The 16,005-nt window shown below is 50.1% G+C and overlaps 2 protein-coding genes across 6 annotated transcripts in view; one reads left to right on the forward strand and one right to left on the reverse strand.

Moving 5' to 3' along the window:
• Window positions 1–16,005, forward strand: part of TNFRSF1A (TNF receptor superfamily member 1A) — a 144,679-nt gene that overhangs the window by 110,736 nt on the left and 17,938 nt on the right. The window lies entirely within an intron of this gene.
• CD9 (CD9 molecule) overlaps window positions 1–16,005 on the reverse strand; it is a 35,547-nt gene that overhangs the window by 14,908 nt on the left and 4,634 nt on the right. The window lies entirely within an intron of this gene.

Below are 16,005 nucleotides of genomic sequence, written 5' to 3' on the forward strand. Positions count from 1 at the left end.
CAGCCGACTGAGCTTCCCTCCCCACTGCTGGCCTGTACCAGGGCTTGCCTGGGTGACTCACAGGCTGTGGGTGGTGGCCGGCTGGATGAGGGCGTGTGGGCTTGGGGCCAACACCCAGCCCCAGGTTTTACTGGCCCACCCTCTTCAACAGAGACAGGCGCCCTGTGTCAGAGCCCTACTCAGGGAGCTGGGTTCTCTGCTCCAGGGGCCAGCACAGCCTGTGGTGTAGACAGGCTTCTTTTCTCTCTCTCTGCTTCTCTCCTTTTCAACATGACTTGGTAGCATTTCGGTGTGTTCAGTGGAGCATGGAGATGGCTATAGCAGGAGGGGTGACCCAAGACTTCAGACTGTAGTAGAAAACCTTGTCTATACCCAGAGCGGGGTCCACAGTGAGGGTCTGGAATTCCTTAGAATTCTATCTCTTTGGTTCTCCCATCTGGCAAACAAGAGTAGTGAGCCCAGATCCTCTGACTCAGTCTGGGTTCTTGCCAACTCTCAGGACTGCCCAGAACAGGGGCCCAGATAGAAAATGTCCATGTGCCAGGGACTAAGGCCCAAGACCCCGGCCTACCTATTTAGGGATCTTGGAGTTTCAAGAAAGAAGGTAAGACTTTCCCTTTCTCCGCTCCCAACACAAGAAGGCCCAATCAGGCCCTTGGAAAATGGAAGGCCACTGGCTTCTTTTGGGACGTGAAAGCATTAACCTGAAAAGCCTGGAGGCTGGAGCTTTGAGCGCATTTGCAGGTAGTCCTAGACAGTGGTTAGCACTAAGAACAAACCCTGACCTTCGCATCTCCTCTTGCCCTCATTCTGGCAGGGATATTGCTGAGGACACCGGGGCCTGAGAGGCCTGTCCTTTCCCATCCTTTCTGCTCTAGGCTGCCTGTTCTTATTCAAGAATTATCCTCCAGTCATTCTCCCTGTGGATAAATTTACTCATCTACCCCTTCCTTATTCTGCCGGGAAAATTCTTAAATGAGTCAGCACAAACACACACAAAATAAAAACAATCCCATCTGAAAGAACTAAGCTGCAAAAGACGGTGATGGCTACACTCTGTCCAGAAGCTTCACAGGGCAGGAGCTGGGCCTCTTGGGGAATGAGTCCATGCATGGGTAATGACACACAAATGAAACTCCCATTCTGTAATTTCAAGGACACGCACACAGGCGGCAAGATGAGAACTGGACCCAGAAGGTCCCAGCCTGGCCAAGGACAAGCCCAGACACAAGGAGACAGTCTGGGGTCCCACCGTATTTGGACCCCACCCCAAACCTAACATCAAGAGGGAGGAAAAGAGACTGGTTCTACAGAAGTGGAAAAAGCAGTAATAGATCTGTTTCTGATGCCTAAAAACTCACCATGAGCGAGGAAGAAGGCTCAGCCTTCCAGGAGGCAAGGAAGTCAGGGGCAGGACTGAGACGCTCAGAATCTCCATAGACAGAGGAGCCTGGCAGGCTACAGTCCATGGGGTCACAAAGAGTCGGACATGACTGGGCAACTAAGTACAGCACAGGGCCATGATACCACTTAATAGTAGCCTCCCTGCATGTGCAGATAGTGCTATCCAGAGAGCTCAGAGCACTTCTCAAGAGGGCCCACTTTCTGCTGTGCACAGAGGGTTCCCTAGCCCCCGACCTGGCTTTCACCCCTAGCTATCTGAGTCCTAGGAGAAACCAAACGGGAATGACCAGCAAGAACCAAAAAGAGGTTTACTGTTTAAAAAAGTGTCACCCCAAGGTTCATAGCAGCACTATTTACAATAGCCAAGACAACTAAGTGTCCAGCAACAGATGAGTGGATAAAGAACATGTGGTACGCATAGACAATGGAATATTACTCAGGCACAAAAAAGAATGGAACAATGCTATTTGCAGCAACATGGATGGATCTAGAAATTATCAAGCTAGGTGAGTAAGTCAGAAAGAGAAAGACAAACACCACATGATGTCACGTATATCTGCAATCTAAAAAAAGATACAAATTAGGAGTTTGGGATTAACATTTACACAGTACTATATATATAAAATATATAAACAACAGATCTTACTGAATAGCACAGGGAACTATATTCAATATCCTGTAATAAACCATAATGGAAAAGAATATGAAAAAGAATAGGTATATATCTGTATCACTGAGTCCCTCTGCTATACAGCAGAAACTGACACATTGTAAATCAACAATACTTCAATTAAAAGGGCGTCAGCCAGTTATGGAAGGACTCCATAAAATAAGGACATAGGGGTCTGAGGTGGGGGTGGGGCAAGAAACTGACGGTTTCCTCCTGGGTTAATGCGCTGCACATGGCGGGAATGTCAACCATGCCGATGCTACGGGTGCCATCTTGCCTCTCACCCGTCACGGGAGGACTCGAGTGCATGGATGCTGGATGCTGACAATTCCCTGCTCACAGCGTCTTGGAAAGAGAACAGCAGCCTGCCTGGCATCACCAAACCTGTCTGGCGGGGATGGAAGTAGAGAGTACAGCCCTTCCACTCCCAGCCCCAGGCCCCAGTCACCTCTAACAAAAGCCCACGGGACAGACTCTCCCTTTAGGCCAGAAACAGTCCTATACATTTGATAGACTGGGGCAAGAGTATAATTTTTCCCATCACTTTATTGGCGATTTCTTTATTTCTTCAAGAATGTTCACTATCTTCTTAGAGGATGGGCCAGGAGAGAAACACTGGACAAACTTAACAAAATACTTGACCAGAACGTCTCAAAACTGTCAGGGTCATGAAAAAGGAGGACAAAGAGGACAGACAGACACTGTCCCAGACCAGAGGAGACAGGGGAGACTGTACACCCGCCACCTGGCATCTCGGGTGGGATCCTGGAGCAGAGAGGTGAGAGGACTGGAAAACAGGTGAAATCCGAGGAAGTCTCGCTTAATTAAGGGTAATATAGCAATGCTGGCTTCTGCGCTGTGACAACTGTACCCTGGGAATATGCACTGTGAACAAGAAAGAAGATGGGCTTGGTGTGGAGTACAAGGGAACTTTCTGTAATATCTTTGCAACTTTTCTGTAGATTAAAAGCTGTTGTAAAACCGTGTGTGTGTGTGTGTGTGTGTGTGTGTGTGTGTGTGTGTTGGGGCCTCTCTTTCAAAACTTCCTGTCTCCTTCAAGAACCTGCTCCATTAATCCACCCCTTTCCTGCCTCGCTGCCTGTCTCAGCCGCTGTTTCACTTTCTGCCAACACACAGAGGAAGGTTTGTCTGTCCTAAAAAAACCCATCAGAAAACAAGCCCTCTCTTCCTCCAGCCGCATGGCTCCTTCTGGCTGCTCTGTGCCTTAACCCCCGAGTTTGTAGCTAAGCCACCTCCGAGTCCTCACTCAGTTAGGAGTCCCTGTAAGGTCCCCTGCCCTCCTCTGACCCCTGTCCTTCATGCAGGATGGTGGCTGTTGAAAGGATCAGACGGCTTGGGTCATCACCAAGTGTGAAGGCTTCTACTCCGTCCTCACACGTTTCGATCTCCGAGCAGTGACACTGTGGAACCCTGCCGCTGCCTCCTCTTCTGTTCCTTAGATGGAATCGCTCAAGCAAGCCCTTCCTCCTGGACAGCTGCCCTGGTCATCCAGGCCAGCTGCTTCCCCACCAAGATGTTCACCTCAGGAAATGTAACCCCTATTCCACACTGGTCTTCCCAGCATCCTCACCCCCTCCCCTTCTGTCCACACTTTCCTGGAGAGCAGGGTGACTTCTTACTCCTGCCCCATCCACACTTGGGACCAAACAGTCCTTGGTAAATCATTATTCAGTGAGTGAGAGCTGAGCACCAAAGAATTGATGCTTTCAAACTGTGGTGATAGAGAAGACTCTTGAGAGTCCCTTGGACAGCAAAGAGATCAAACCAGTCAGTCATAAAGCAAATTAACCTTGAGTACTCATTGGAAGGACTGATGCTGAAGCTGAAGGTCCAATACCTTGGCCGCTTGACGCCAAGAGCCTACTCACTGGAAAAGATCTTGATGCTGGAAAAGCTTGAAGGCAGGAGGAGAAGGGGGTGACAGAGGATGAGATGGTTGGATGGCATCACTGACTCAATGGACATGAGTTTGAGCAAACTTTGGGAGATAGTGAAGGACAGGGAAGCCTGGTGTGCTGCAGTTCATGGGGTCCCAAAGAGTTGGACATGACTTAGTGACTGAACGACAAGTGAAGGACGACGTCAGTGAAAGAGAATCTCTGGGACTTCCTTGGTGGTCCAGTGGCTAGCACTCTGAGCTCCCAATGCAGGGGCCCGGGGTTCAATCCCTGGTCAGGGAACTAGATCCCACATACCACAACTAAGATCAGAGATCTTGTGTGCTGCAAATAAGACCTGGCTTGGCTAAATAAATAAATAGAAGAAATGAACAAATAAATATTAAAAAGAGAGAGAATCTCTGGGGCCCACCAGAAGTTCCTCTCCTGGGCCCTCTTCCCTTGGACAAGCTTTCTTTCCCACTGGCTTGTCAGCCGGACTCACCTCACAGCAAGAGTCAGAAACTACAAAGAGCAACTACTTGACCAGAAGAAACACCGAGAAAGAGTCATAAGGGTATACAATGAGATTTAGGAGCATATCTATATCAGGTCTTTTGAAAAATGAGAGTTTTTATAAAAAGGCCATGCCCCGCTGTCCTCAGCATCCAGGGAGGTCCAGCTAGACACTCCGATCCTTGCCGAGCACACAGGTGCCCCGGTCTCTGGGGGTGTGTGCCAGCTCTCCCCTCAGGGACATGAAAGCCACACCCCACCTCAGGGGCAGGCCCTTGGCAAGTGTCGAAAGCACCAGGCATCCAAGACGCCCACGCAGCGATGGGGATCTCAGTGAGTCACCCCCAAAGGGACAGTGCCAGACCCCCAAATCTCCAGATCCAAGCAGGGAACTGAAAACAAATCCAAACACAGCGTTGCTCAGAGGCTCCTGGCTGCCCTGGACCTGCTGCCAAGTCTGCAAGACTGCTTGCTTCCAGTCAGAGCCTGAGGAGGGGTGGGCGATCAGGGGCCCAATCCACCAACAGGAACACCTGAAGTCTGAGAGATGGGATGTGAGGAGAAGAGAAGCTGGCTGACTGAAGAGGAGATTTCATGTGTGTGTGTATGTGCGTGCATGTGCGTAAATGCATGTATGCGGCCTTGCACCCCATCCCTCAGGTAGAAGGAACCATGTCTCCCCATGGGACAACCCCCCACTCCGGCCAACACACTGGGTGGTCTCAGCACCTTCTCTCCACATGGTCCCCTCTGTTTTCTGTAATATGAGCTGACCAGTCACACATTTAAAAAAAAAATTTCTTTGGCTGCATCGGGTCTTAAGCTGCAGCACGAGGGCCCTTCGATCTTCTTTGCGGCATGCAAGATCTTTAGTTATGGCCCGAGGAATCTAGTTCCCTGACCAGGGATGGTACCTGGTCCCCCACTGCCTTGGGAGTGCAAGATCTTAGCTACTGGACCACCAGGGAAGCCCCTGGTCACATGGGAGCTCTTTTTTAAAGGGCAAAATACTCATGACTCTTTCTCCACCCAGCAGTCCTAGCCCGAGGGGTGCAGGGCAGATCATTCTTCACGAGCCATATCTCTGGGCCGACCGCAGACGGCAGGGGTCCCACCTGCCATCCTGGGAGTGGCTGGAGGTGACAGTGGTGACGAGCAGGTGGGGGAGAAGGCAGGGCTTTCTTTCCTTCATCCCACCATCCTATGAAGCCCTGGCTATCTGGTGACTTTGGTGAGCCTGTGGTCCCTAAGGGATGCGGCAGACTTTTCAGTGAGGGGACAGGTGGTGGGACAGAAAAGGGCAAGAAGCAGGGGCCCTGGCTCTGTCCCTGTCACTTGCAGGCCACTGCCAGCCACGGGGAGACGTCAGAGGCACCTGGTGGAGCTCTAAGCAAGCCCCTGCCACAGCTCCACCCTGGGGCGTCTGGGTGCTGCCAGGACAATGCACACCTCTGCTGAGAAGGGCTGCACGCGTGACGGCGTGGCCTCGGGGTCTGATTCTGGTGCTGCCTCCAAGGAGCTGTGTGACTTTCAGCACTTTCCTTAGCGTCTCTGAACCTCAGAGCTCCCATGTGTAAAAAAGGAGTTTGATACCTTCTTGCCTTTGACCCAGGTTGAAGGTGACGATTAAATGCAGTGATGCATGTCAAACACTCTGAAAACTGTGAGTTCTAGAGCTAGCTAGACTCTGCGGGGAAAACAATGATGACAACAATAATAAATGTCCATCGACAGAAGAATGGATAAAGATGTAGTGCCTATATACACAACGGAACATTACCCAGTCATTAAAAGGATGAAACGCCATTTGCAACATGCAGCAACATGGATGGACCTGGAGACGGTCATACTGAGGGAAGTAAGTCAGACAGAGAAGGAGAAATAGCATACAAATGATTACAGAACAGAAAGAGACTCACAGACTTAGATAATGAACTTATGGTTGCCGGAATGGGGGGGAAGGATGGGGAGAAGGGAGAGTTAGGGAGTTTAGGATGGACATGTACACACTGCTTATTTAAAATGGATCACCAGCAAGGACCTACTGAATAGCACAGGGAACTCTGCCCAAAGTTATGTGGCAGCCTGGATGGGATGGGAGTCTGGGAGAGAATGGTACATGTATATGTATGGCTGAGTTCTTTGGCTATTCACCTGAAACTATCCCAATGCTGTTAATTGGCTATACCCCAATACAAAATAAGGAGTTTTTCTTTTTTTAAATAAACCTTGAAAATGACATGAAGACAACAGTGGGGAAATGTACGACCTCAGTGGTGTGTCCTTCCCTGATCTGAGAAGGTGGCTGGGTGGGCACAGGGCAACTGAGGACAGGGGGGTCTGTCTCCTGTGAGTCTGAGTGTGGTGGGTGGGGACTCCACAGGGACCAGCTGGAATAGGCTGGAGAGACGTGGGATGGGGAGGGTTAGGGAGACGGTTGGCTGAGAGTGGAGGCCTTTGTCCTTCCTGGGATCCAGGCTGCTTCCGTCAAGAGTGAAGTCACTCTGCAGAAGGCAGTTATTAAAGAGGCAGATCACAGAGAGGAAGGGGATTTGACCTCTTGACTTTCCTCCTTGGATAAGATCTGTATCAGCCCTGGAATTTTTTTGTTAACTTACTGGGCTTGGGAGACCTTGGCATAGCTGCCTGAGGCGCCCAGGGAGCCACAAGAGGCTAACAAGAGGATGCAAGCAGCCCCACCGCCCATGCCTGATGGAAGCCCTGGGAGTGCAGATAAGTGGCTCGGTGTTCACGATGCCTTTAAAAACCAGTCGGGCCACCTAGGCCTGTGGGCTCCGGCCTTACCCATCTCCACGGCAACCCGGGCTCAGGGCGGCTTGCCAAGCCTCGATGGGCTGGATGGGCTGATTCACGGTCAGAAGTCTGGGCTGAGCGCTGCCGGCAGGAGCAAACAGGAGCAAACAGCAGCTGGATCCCCACCTCCTCTCTCACCCTCTCCTGGTGCCCACTTCCCCCTGAGCTGCTATCTCTGGAAGGACGAAGCCCTTTGGCATCAGCAGAGATCTTGGGGTCCTGCCTTCTCCAGGTCTGCCAGACAAGATAACAAGAGCAGAAACCAAATTCCACCCTGATTAAAAAAAAAAAAAAAAAACTGCCATAACTCGCTTTCTGCAACATTCACAAGTAAACTGTTAGTTATGGCAGAATGGAAAGAGGCCAACCAGGGCCTGTTACCAACTTTAGTTTTATTAGAGATGATGGACAAGAACCAGAGACCACAGTCCTGGGGAATGACCGATCCCCCTCTCTCCTTCCTCGTGCGTATGATCATCCCAGGGGCCATCTTGTTCCCTTGGGGCTTCTGCTGAGCTATGGATCTACAGAAACCAGTACCCTCAAAGGCCACTGGGAGACTTCTTTCCAGGCCAGCAGTTCTCAATGTGTGGTCCCCAAATCAGCGATAGTGACAACAGCATCACCTGGGAACTTGTTGGGTGTGCAAACTTGCTGTACCCACCTGGGACTTATTTGATTAGAAACCCAAGTAAGGTGGGCTTCCCTGATGGCTCAAGTGGTAGAGAGTCCACCTGCAATGCAGGAGACGCAGGTTCAGTCCCTGAGTTGGAAAGATCCCCTGGAGAAGGGAACGGCAACCCACCCCAGTATTCTTGCCTGGAGAATTCCACGGACAGAAGAGCCTGGCGGGCTACAGTCCACAGTCCATGGAGTTGCAAAGTCGACACGACTGAGCGACTATGCGCAACAGCTAAGGTGAAACCCAGCAAACTGTGCTGTTTTTTTGGCCACACCATGTGGCATGTGGGATCTTAGTTCCCAGCGGTGGAAGCACAGTCTTAACCACTGGAACACCAGCGAAGTTCCACCAAGCTATGTTTTAACAAGCACCCCCAGATGATTCTGCTGTGTTCTAGAGTTTGAGAACCACTGCTCTGAGACTTTCACTTAAACATCGAACAACTGGAGAACATGGTTAAGCTCTCTGGGGTGGGGGGCTTCTGAACGCAGAGACCAGCTTTCGAAATGCCAGTGCCAAAAGGCACAAAGTCACAGAATGGGGGCCTGAGCCTCCCCTGGGCGCATGGCTACACGGCTGGCACTGGAAAGCCAGGGGTCCCGAGCCCGAGGATCACCTTGGCGGCCACACGGTGATAGGCTAAGGGGGAGGATGTAGGACAGGTAAGGCAGGAAGGAAGAGGTAAGAAAGATAGATACTGGCTGGACAACACTCTCTTGAACCCACTGAGCAGGGAGGAAGTCATAGTAAATGCTCAAGTCAGTACCTGCATTTGGCTTCCCCACATGCCTCCACCCACAGACTCACCCGGTGAACCCTCCTCCCTGAGAGGCCAAAACGAACTGGGCAGCCTTGGCAGAAACATCCCTAATGTCTGCAGCCTGTGATCTCCCAGGACAGGCTGCGCTGTGTATGGAAGGGGTTGTTCTTCGTTGTTTAGTCGGCGACACCGTGGACTGTAGCCCGCCAGGCTCCTCTGTCCATAGAATCCTCCAAGAATACTGGAGTGGGTTGACATTTCTTTCTCCAGGGGATCTTCCCGACCCAGGGATTGAACCCACGGCTCCTGCACTGGCAGGTGGATTCTTCACCACTGGGCCACCAGGGAAGCCCCGAACGGAAGTGAACTCTTCCTCAGATTTTCTTCCAGGACAGATTTCACAAGAGGGGCCCCTGCCAACCAGGCCTCCTGATGTGCCCCCAACTGGTACCTCCCTCCCCTGCCTTTTCCAAACTGGGGAAATCTCTGAAATGGGCATTTTGTAGTCAGATGGAAAGATAATTTCTCTATTTCACCTTCTGAAAGGGATGAAGCCTATGGTAAAATTTCAGCTTTAAGCGATGCCCTGGGATGCGGGTTGGCAGAACTGAAGGAATAAGACGCTGTTGAACGTGAAAGCTCAGGGCAGCCTCAACCTCTGAAAACTTCTAAGGAGAGGCAGCTTAGGTAATAGCAACTACAGAGGGCTGCAGAAGCTGAGCTCTGGCTAAGATGTCACAATAGGAGTTTTACATTAAATATCCTGTTACTGCTCTCAATGACCTTGAATTACTGTAGGAAAGTTGCCACATTACCTTCATTCCCCAGCTAAGGGAAGTGAGACCTAGAGTCACCCACTGGCTGTCCCTCCCCCCAGGAATCTGCATTTCTAACAAGTTATTTCCTCCCTTCCCCCAGTAATCTCTTGGGTCACAAAAGCCCCCTGTGGCTCAGCTCTGTGTCGCTTTTTTACACAATGTGGCACCTTGAGGTGCTGTCAACAGCAACAAAACCAAAATCCAACTATCCCCTGCCCCGCTTCCCCCAAGCCAGGACCTGGGCAGGCAGACTTCTGCTTCCTGTGGCCAAATGTTGTGTGTGTACGCGCCTGTGTGTGCTCGGTCATGTCTGGCTCTTTGTGACCCCATGGACTGCAGCGCACCAGGATCCTCTGTCCATGGGATTTACTAGGCAAGCATACTGGAGTGGGGTGCTGTTTTCTCCTCCAGGTGATCTTCCTGACCCAGGGATCGAAACTGGGAAGCCCTTCTTATGGCTATTTCATGCCCTTAACATGCTTCCCTGATGGCTCAGATGGTAAAGAATTGGCCAGCAATGCTGAAGACTCAGGCTTGATCCCTGGGTCAGGAAGATCCCCTGGAGAATGGAATGGCAACCCATTCCAGTATTCTTGCCTGGAGAATCCCATGAACAGAGGAACCTGGCGGGCTACAGTCCATGGGGTCGCAAAGAGTCAGATATGACTTAATGACTAACACATACACTCAGAAGATCATGGCACCTACCCCACCACCTAGATAATTCCACTTTAAAAACAAAAAATCAAAATTAAAATGTAAGTCTAAAGAAGTAACCTTCCCCAAGGTTCCTGAGCACAGCCTCAGCCTGCATGTGGACCCTTGGCCTCTCTTTCCTGGGAGGTTAAAACACCTGAGGGCCTCCCAGGTGGAGGAGGGGAGGTGGCTTAATAGCTACAGCCCGTGGCTGCCACAATCTTGCTCTGCCGTGTCTTCTGGGCAATTGTGTTCAGACTGCTAACAGGAGAACAGTCCCTGGAGGGGCACAGTGAGTGGATTTCTAGGGGAGAAGAGGAACAATGGGAAACTAGAGTCCTACAGTTGGGTCCTGCTGCTCCTGGGCCAGGAAGATCCCCTGGAGAAGGAGATGAATATCCATTCCAGTGTTCTTGCCTGGAGAAGCCCATGGACAGAGGAGACTGGCAGGCTACAGTCCATGGAGTCGCAAAGAATCGGACTGAGCACGCATGCACACCCTTCTGAAGCCGAGGATGCCGGTGGGACTGCCTTATACCCTTCGAGGTAGTTCCCATCATCCCAGCTTGAGATGAGGAAGCAGGCTCAGAGTGGTAAAGTAACTTGCCCACCGTCACAGAGCAGACACGCAGTGCCTTGGCGGACAGCTCTGTACCTGTCGTATGCACAGCATGTGCTAGGCACAGGTCAGCTATGTGACTGCCTGTCTCATCCTTGGTGGAACGCAGGGAGCTTGGTCCCCTCTCTGGGGTGTGGTGGAGAATGAAGGACCTATAAAAGTTTTTTCTTAGCACATCTTTATGGGAATTCGGCAGTGACTATGTCTGAACAAGTTCGAGACTTGAGAAATCCTCCCTTCTGAGGACTGAGCCAGCACTTTTAAAACACCAGAGCCCTGGGACTTTCCTGGTGGTCCAGTGGCTAAGACTCCATGTTCCCAGTGCAGGGGGCCCAGGTTCAATCCCTGGTCAGGGAACTAGATCCCACATGCTGCAACTAGGAGCTGACAGGCCAAACTAAAAGATCTCATACGCCACAGTTAAAACCTGGTGCAGCCATGTGAATGAAAAGAGCAGCAACAACAGAAAATCAGAGCCCTTATTCTGTCTAAGAGGAGAAAAGTTTCAGTTCCTACGAGGTGCTGATGTTAAGTGGTTTAGGGCTGAGGGAATGGGAGGGAGGCCTCTGCCCAAGGTAACTTCCCCTTCTAAACAAGAAATCTCATTTCAAGTTTCCACTGCCTGTTCACCAGACTTGTAGCAGACGTCAGCCAGCCCATAAATCCATTTTTTGCTGAAAGCAGGCATTCTGATCTTAACCAAAATCATCTGATGTGGGAGATTGCTTTGGGGCTGTTTGGCTTTAAATTCCAAAATACCATTGTGTTTTCCATTGCGTACGCCTCACTAAGATGCCTGGTGATCACACACACACACACATACATTCTTGTTGACATACTTTAGCCATGAGGACCAGGTTCTCATTTCACCTGTAGAACCAGTTACCACTTGCTTGCACAACCCTGAGTGGTGGGAGATGTGCCTGTCCTATTCGTCTGCCAAGATGCCCCCTTCATTTTAGTCCCAACAATCAGACAAGCTGTCTGCCATGTTCCTAGTCCCACCCGAAGCACCTCACCTGAATCATTACACTTTCTCAATGAACTCCCCAGGTAGGTAATATTAACTTCCAGTTTTCAGATGAGAAACTTCAAGCACAGAAGTTCAGTAGCTTGTTTTGGGATCACAGAGGTATCAGAGTTACAACGTGGACCCAGTACAGTCTGACGACACAGCCTAAATTCTCATTTTGCTAAGTCTTGTTGATCCGTTTTGTTCATTTTAGGGCCAGAAGTTTTCAGTTTTGTCTTTTCTCCTTCCTAGTCACGTCTGATTCTATTTCAAAAGTGGCATCTTCTCACCGTAAAGGCCCCAAGAGGGATCCCGTGTATGAACAGAGTGTCTACCTTCTCAAGACAGCAAGGGACCTGCCACCCCCACCTGGCCTGTAGCTGCCATGGGAGCCTGGCCTCTCTCTAGGGCGGCTGCCCTGTGGGTGGAGGCTTGATTCCTCTTTCTGACCTCTGGCAGGAAAGCTCTGTCCACACTCTTGCTGAACTGGCTAGAAACTGAGTGTGGCCCCAGCCCTGCTCTGGGAAACACATTCTCCAGAGTGACCTAGTACACTTCCTTCTTGTCCTGGCTTTCCCACCATTGCAAGCCTGGCAGGCAGACACTGCTGCAGCTTCCCGCCGTCCTTATACCCCTTACAGGCATGGCCCCACGGTGGGACCCAGAGCCTCTGCCCTTTCCCCACAGCCCATCCTGCCAGCAGACGCCTGTGTTACAGCCCTGGGCATGGGACCCTGGGAGGCATCTGCGACATGAGGGTCATGTCACAGCTCCCTATCCTAAGGGTTCCTCCTCAGCACTGGAAGAGCATCTAGATGCCTAGCTGAAATGAGTTTTCTGGTCTCTTAAGGGTTACCTGTCTTGGGGAACCAGGGCTACAATGTGATTGAAGTGGGGGAAAGTAGGCTGGTAGAAAGGAGGCTTTAAAAAGTTTGCGCACAATAGTAAAACAGGATGAAATCCACAGCCCCACATCAGAAGAAGGAAGGCGCTTATAGTGCATCAGGGTGAGCAGGAGGAAGAGCCTTAGGGGGACAGTTTCCTGACCCTGGAGGGCACATTCTGCTGGGGTGGCTTCCCACCCATCAGCGGGAGACATGGATATGAGTGCAAGCAAACGGGCACACTGCAATTGTTCATCTAGAAGGGAAGAATTGTTCTCGATTGGGACCTGTAAATAACTACATCTTAGTCCTTTCAAGCTGTTATAACAAAGTACCGTGGACCTGTGGAAAAGTCCGAGATCGAGAAACTGTCCTCATGAGCTCATCACCCCAAAGACCATGCCTCCAAATACCACTGCATGAGACTTTAGGATTTAACATAGGAATACTATGAGACACAGTCTATAGCAAACTATCTTTTTAAACAAATGCTTTGGCTGTGCCCCCATGGCATGTGGAATCTTTGTTCCCCAACCTGGGATCAAACCCATGCCCCCTGCAGTGGAACTGAGGAGTCTTAACCACTGGACAGCTGGAGAAGTCCCTATGGCAAACAATCTCTTAAAAACACCAAACCTCCCAAAGAAGACATCCTGCTGGCCAACAGGCACATGAGAAGATGCTCATAGTCACTAACTGTTGCTGCTGCTGCTAAGTCGCTTCAGTCGTGTCCGACTCTGTGCAACCCCATAGTCGGCAGCCCACCAGGCTTCCCCGTCCCTGGGATTCGCCAGGCAAGAACACTGGAATGGGTTGCCATTTGCTTCTCCAATGCATGAAAGTGAAGTCGCTCAGTCGTGTCCGACTTTAGCGACCCCATGGACTGCAGCCTACCAGGCTCCTCTGTCCGTGGGATTTTCCAGGCAAGAGTACTGGAGGGGGTGCCATCACCTTCTCCACCCTAATTGTTAGGGAAATGCAAATCAAAACCACAGTGAGATATATTACACCTGTCAGAAAGGCTATTAGCCAAAGGTCAACAAGTAACAGGTGTTGACGAGGATGTGGAGAAAGGGATCCTTGTGTAGTCTTGGTGGGCATGTAAACTGGTGCAGCCAGTATTGAGGTTCCTCAGAAAATTAAAAATGGAAGTGATCCAGCAATTTCACTTGCAGTTACATATCCAAGGAACATGAAAATACTAATGTGAAAAGTTACATGCACCCTGATGTTCACTGCAGCACTATTTACTATTGTAAACAGCTATTGCCAAGATATGGTAGCAATGTAAATGTAAATGGATAAAGAAGATGTGGTGTGTGCATATTATATATATATACACATATTTACACACACACATATACATATACACAACAGAATATTATTCAGCCATAAAGAAAAGACAGGAATTGTGCCATTTGTGACAACACAGATGGAAGTGGAAGGTATTATGTTAGGTGAAATCTGAAAAACAACCAAAATGAACAAACCAAACCCACAGGCACAGAGAACAGATGGGTGGCTGCCAGAGGGGAAGAAGGCTGGGGGATGGGGCATGAAATAGGTGGAGGAGATCCAGAGGTACAAAATCTTCAGTTATAGAACAAATAAGTCATTTATTATGTGTAATGTATAGCATGGCAACTATAGTCAGTGATACTGTTTTACAGATTTGAAAGTCGCTCTCATTTCAAGAAAAAGACACATGCACCCTGATGTTCACTGCGGCACTATTTACAATAGCCGAGGTATGGAAACAACCTAACTGTACATGGATAAAAAGATGTGGTATATATTCAAAAAAAAAAAAGAATGCTATGACGTTGGTGACAGATGGTACCTAGACTTACTCTGGTGCTCATTTTTCAGGGTTTACAAATGTCAAATCATTATGATTTTGGAGGAAGGTCCTACTGATTTTCATGAGGTCTCCTCCCCGCCCCCCAAAATTCAGACCTGCCAGTCAAGGATGACAGCATGCAGTACTTAAAAACTATCCAGAAGTCAGTGTTTTTTTGGTGGTGGGGAAGAATTACTGGATGGATGTAATTAAAATAAAATTATCTCATCTGGACACAGGATGTTGCTTTCCACAGCTGCCTGCCATCGTCTGACGGAAAACGAACATGTCCCTGGACCAGTGTTACTTTTTCCACGGAACGAAGCAGGCAAATATCTGCAGTTAGACTTGGAAAACATAAATTCAAAAAAAAAATGTATTGTTTAGCACTTTTGATCTCCTGAATTCCCTTCGTTGCAAAGGATGATCTCTGGGTGAACCCGGGTCTGACATTCTCTTCCCCAGATTTTCAAGTTCCCAAACGATGAAATCAGTGCTCTCCTGTAGGTTAGAGGGAATGATGGTTTCTGTAAGACTTTGGTTGAAAATCTGGGGGCGGCAGGAACACAGAATATAAACACGCAGCTTTGAGAAACTTCTCCACGCTCCTCTGCCCAGACTACCCGCCAAGGAGGCTACAGGACCACGGAAGCCATGGTGACCTGTGACTTCAGCTCCCTCCCCGCAGACAGAGGGGCCCAAGAAAGCCAGTCAAGGCTTGTGTTCTTCAGTAGAAAAGGTGCTTGTGTTAAGTCCCAGGGGTATTAAGGCCCAGACAGTGCAACGGATCCCAAAAGGCGAGCCTCCTTGCAAAATGGAACTGAACAGGAAAACAAGACACATCAAACATGGACACACAGTTCTGTGTGTAAGAGGGAAGATTCGCCTTGGACACAAAAAGGAAAAGCGTGAGAACACTGATGGGTGCGGTCTAAAACCGCAGAAGGCTTCATTTAGCAGAGTAAGCATTCAGATGAGGACAGCCCTCCGAAGGGCTGTTTATCAAAATGGTTCTGCACCAGCAGTGGTTTCGTTTGAGCACAAAGAGGAAGGTCTCGAATGGTGCTGTAGGCCACTTTGAAAAGAGAGTAGAGTGTGTGTGCCTGTGTAGGAATCCCGCCCCCCGCCCCCAGGGCTCCCATCAGGAGTCAGACCTGTTGTTGGTAAGCACTGGAGGGCAAAGCGGAGGGGGTAAAAGCCATCAGGAGCCAGGCAGGGAGAAGTCCTATTTTCCTGAGCAGAGGCAGACACCTGGCCTCCCCTCCCCTCTCCCCTAACCTGCCAGGCTCTGTGCAAACACAGCCGGCTCTTGCCGGGCTCCGGCTGTCCGGGTGCCAAAGGGTGGAAGCCATTTCATGCAAGAGCCCAGCAGCCTGCCGAGCCCAGCACTGA

The sequence above is a fragment of the Capricornis sumatraensis genome, chromosome 4 (genome assembly GCF_032405125.1).
Source record: "Capricornis sumatraensis isolate serow.1 chromosome 4, serow.2, whole genome shotgun sequence".
NCBI lineage: Eukaryota > Metazoa > Chordata > Mammalia > Artiodactyla > Bovidae > Capricornis > Capricornis sumatraensis.